This window comes from Lactuca serriola, chromosome 4 (genome assembly GCF_051521515.1).
Source record: "Lactuca serriola cultivar US96UC23 chromosome 4, Lser_US96UC23_V15, whole genome shotgun sequence".
In the NCBI taxonomy this organism is placed as follows: domain Eukaryota; kingdom Viridiplantae; phylum Streptophyta; class Magnoliopsida; order Asterales; family Asteraceae; genus Lactuca; species Lactuca serriola.
This window is the reverse complement of record NC_136411.1, coordinates 81,992,572-81,997,462: the sequence shown is the minus strand read 5'-3', so window position 1 is coordinate 81,997,462 and position 4,891 is coordinate 81,992,572.

Genomic DNA, 4,891 nt, shown 5'->3' with positions numbered 1-4,891 from the left:
CTCTGAGCTTAGATAAGAGACACTGATTTTGAAGTAGGAATCCATTGAATATGATATGCTAATCGGGAAGTTGGATGTGAGAGTTTCAAAGATAGAAAAGGAAAACTCTCAAAGGAATAAACAGATATCGGAACTCCAAGCTAATCATGTGGACTAACAGCTTTCTACTCTGATTTCAAAGACAAACTGATTGGAAATTTTGATGATGAGTTCAAGTCTTCTAGTTCTGAGAGTGGAAAAGCACCCGAGACTTCTGAGAGGGTGGTGGTTAGACTTGCCCCAAATTCCAACATTGATCAATATTTATCTTCTGGCCCTGCTACAGCTGAAGAGAGAAGGGAGAAACAGAAGAAAGTAATTGTGTTGAAGAAAAATAAAATGCTTCTGATGAAGAATTATGATCAGAATGCAGTCTCAAACTAAGGAAAAGATTTTTAAAATGATTTTCAAATGGTTTTCAAAATACAAAAGGAGGATGCAGAGTGTACGATCAGCCGGAGCATGTAAGTAGAACCCAAAATACCATACGGATATTTGATATTATGATATGTTAGAACAAAATGCTAGTTCTAGGCTAGGGATCTTCAGGAAATGCATGAGAGAATTTCTTGATTATATGATGCCTGATACCCTAGTGTTTCCTTATATAAAATTGACATCATTATTGTAGTTTCTTAGTGTATGCATCATAGTGATACGTAATTAGGATCTTATAGCCTGAGAATGTTTGGTTTGGCCTTATTTCCTATTCTTCTTTGATGAAGGGCTTAGGGTAGGATCAAATATTCGAATGTCTATAGGGTCCAGCATTATGTATGACGAGCATACACGAGTGTTGCATGGTTGTGGAAGCTTCATGGGTGAGTAGTGCGTGGTCAGTCGGCCAATTATGAGATATTTAGCATTCCTCTAGGAGTGAGGAATGAGCACTCGCCATGCTTATGTATATTGTTTGGGCGTTGTGATGATACTTGAGACAAATATGGGTAGGCGTGGAAGGTAGTATGGGCCCGTACTACTAAAAGCACAAGACCCATACGTGTAGCAAGGAAGTCACAACCCTTAGGGCTTTATTGGGAGTTGGTTCCCCGTTATTATATGGAATGTCTTATATCTTCCTAGTATATTTTCATCATGGTGGTTACTAGACGATTTGTGACTGGATCCGGATTAGGATTATGATATGGCGGTTAGGATGGACCAACGGTGCCTGAGGTCATTGGTCAAATGAGGTCGGATGAGCTGGACGCCAAGATTCGAGAGATCCTGCATGATGAGGTTGCTACACTATTTCGGGCACAGTTTCTAGAGATGTTTGGGTCTATCAAGACCGCTATGGTGGAGTATTTTGATGAGCGTTGTGCAACTCTTGCTGAGACGACTACCGCTACAACCCCCGTAGCTGTAGCAGCCGATGGTAGTAGGAATAGTCAGAATTTTCAGTATTGGGACTTTGATAACATAAAGCCCCCAAATTTTGATGGGATTCAGAACCCGATCATAGCCATGAGGTGGCTATCTGACGTGGAGGGATGTTTCTTCGCATGCTCATGTCCTGCTGACAAGAAGGTAAAATGTGCTCTGAACCTGCTGAGGTCCGGAGCCAAGGACTAGTAGAGGTTGATGACAGGGTCGTATATTGATGATCAGAGAGCTGTGGTTACGTGGGATTAGTTCAGGGAGATGTTTCGCGCTCGCTACATTCCACGAGTCGAGCACGAGCGGTTGGAACAGGAGATCACTCGTATGTTTTCTAAGAGGTCAATGTTTTGCCCGTAGTTTGCTTCCGTGTAGGCTCAGATGACACATTATCTGAGCATGCTCAAGAACGACATCTGTCAGTTTGTTGTAACCCAGCTTTGTGCTACATTGCTGGAGTTACAGGAGGCCACTAGGCGGTGTGAGCTTGAGATTGAGTTACAGTTGCGGGAGCAGAGGCAAGCCCTGGAGTAGTCGTAGCCTGCCCCAAAGCGGTCCAAGACCGCTGATTCTAAGTCTGGGGGCCTTCGTGGCCGTACTTGTGGGAAGTGCAGGAAGGGTCATTTAGGAGTTTGTAGATCTGGTAGTGCGTGCCGAAAATCCAGAAAGGAGGGGAAGTTTGCGAGGGATTGTCGCCAGCCAGCCCCGGTTCAGGATATGATGATTTGTTACCACTTTTATCAGGTTGGTCACATGAAGACTAACTATCCACTGCTCGCTGCTAGGCCGGTGCATGCTCTAGCACCGGCTACACTAAGGATTACTGACGGGAGTCAGGGTAGAGCAGAGCCTCCGAAGGCTCGGGTAAGCGCCTTTTAGCTTACAACCAAGGAGGCTAGGACAGCACCAAATGTGATTGCTGGTGTGTTTCTATCCCTTATCTTGTTGATTAGATTTGTTTTATGCTTATATGTGTTAGTACCTATGATTAGGTACATTTTTAGTGAACTCCTTACCTGCTTTGGTATTATTCGATTAGGGGGCGAGTTGGTCGTTTGTCTCTCGATCGTTTAGTAGGGAGTTCAGTTTGCTTGTAGGAGAGCTAGAGCGTCCGTTGCAAGTCTCTATCGCCAAAGAACACGAGAATTCTGCTTCTTTAGTCTATGGAGGTTGTGTTCTGGAGATCTTCGGGGTATCTTTCTCGATAGATTTGATTCCAATTCCCATGGGAGATGTATGTGTGATTGTGGGTATGGACTGGTTGAGTCGCTTCAGTGCCATGATCGACTGCGAGGGTCAGCGGGTGGTAGTTCGAGCCTCAAGTGGGGGAGAACTGGTTATCTAAGGCGAGGGCACCAGGTTGGGTTCAGGGTTTTGCTCAACTGCCAAGGCTCGGTAGTATATTCAGCATAAGTGTGTAGGTTACTTGGCGTATGTGGTGGATACACAGGTCATGGATTAGGTTTTGGTTTCGGACATTCCAGTTGTCAGACAGTTCGTTAATGTGTTTCCGGAGGAGTTACTCGGAGTGCCTCCGGAGAGGCAGGTCGAGTTCAGGATCAACCTAGTGCCATGTGCGGCCCCTATTGCCAAGGCGCCGTACCGATTGGCACCACCCAAGATGCAGGAGCTGTCATATCACCAACGCACCAGCAATATTTATGGACCTGATGAATCGGGTGTACCGACCGATCCTCGATCGCCCGGTCATTGTGTTTATAGATGACATCTTGGTTTACTCCAAGACCAGAGAGCAACATGAGGAGCATCTCCGCGAGCTATTATGAGTTTTGAGGTGAGAACGGGTTTATGCCAAGTCCTCGAAATGCGATTTTTGGTCACGTGAGGTTCAGTTCCTTGGACACCTCATTAACCAGGAAGGGATTTTGGTCGATCTGGCCAAGATTGAGGTGGTCATGCAATGGGAGGTTCCGAAATGTCCCTCGGATATCAAAAGATTTTTGGGATTGACAAGGTACTACTAGAGATTCATACAGGATTTCTCCTATATTGTGGTACCCCTCACTCGTCTGACAAGAAAGGGGTGGATTTCTGGTGGGGCCCTGAGCAACATACTGCATTCGAGACTCTGAGACAACGACTTTGCAAGGTGCCAGTGTTGACACTCCCTAAGGGAGTTGAGGATTTTGTAGTATTTTGTGATGCATCGATCACCGGGTTGGGAGTAGTCCTTATGTAGAGAGGATGGGTTATAGCCTATGCATCGCGACAGTTGAAGTCACATGAGAAGAGATACCCCACTCATGATCTGGAGTTGGGAGTGGTGGTATTCACTCTCAATATTTGGAGACATTACCTCTATGGGGTCCGTTGTATCATATACACAGATCACAATAGTCTGAGGCATATCATGGATCATCCGAACCTGAACATGAGATAGCGCAGGTGGATGGAAGTAGTCAAGGATTATAACTGTGAGATCCTTTACCATCCGGGTAAAGCGAATGTGGTTGTGGATGCCCTGAGCCGCAAGTCAGCTGGATCTTCTGTTCTAGCTGCATGTATGAGGATATATGTGGATTCTCCACTTGTGAGCTTGATTAGGGAAGCTCAGGCTGAGGGTATGTGACAGGAGAACTGGAAGCTTGAGAGGATCAGGGGCGAGAACACCCAATTTGTGCAGGATAGTCGCGAGTTGTTGACCCGTTGCGGTTGGGTCTGGGTTCCGAAGTCTGGTGGGGTCAGGCAGGATTGTACTAGAGGAGGCTCATAAGTCTCACTTCTCTATTCACCCGAAGGCCACCAAGATGTACCGGGATTTGCGACTGAGTTACTGGTGGCCATGCATGAAGAGGGAGATCGCATGGTTCACTGAGAGGTGCTTGACCTACCGGATGGTCAAGGCCGAGCATCAGAGGCCGCACGGCCAGCTGCAGCCTCTGGAGATTCCCATGTGGAAATGGGAGCAGATCATGATGGATTTCATCACCAAGCTACCGAGAACGGCTTGGGGATTTGATGCTATTTGGGTCATCGTGGATCAATTGACCAAGAGTGCCCATTTTCTGCCCATTCGAGAGAGCTCATCGGCCGAGAAGTTGGCCGATATGTATATCCGCGAGATCATTGCTTGCCATGGGGTACCAGTCTCTTTTGTCTCAGACCGGGATGTTTGATTCACCTCCCGTTTCTGGTAGAAGTTCCATAAGGAACTAGGCACACAGATGCATTTCAGTATAGCCTATCATCTACAGACAGACGGACAGAGTGAGCGGACTATACAGACTCTCGAGGATATGTTGAGAGCCTATATTATTGACTTCGGTGGGAGTTGGGACTCTTACTTACCCCTTGCAGAGTTCTCCTATAACAACAGCTTTCATTCTAGTATTGGTGATCCACCATATGAGTTGTTGTATGGACGGAGATGCCGCACCCTAGTCTGTTGGGGTGAGATTGGTTACAGGGTGATGGGATGGACCGAGGTAGTTCTGCAGACTACCGAGAGGAT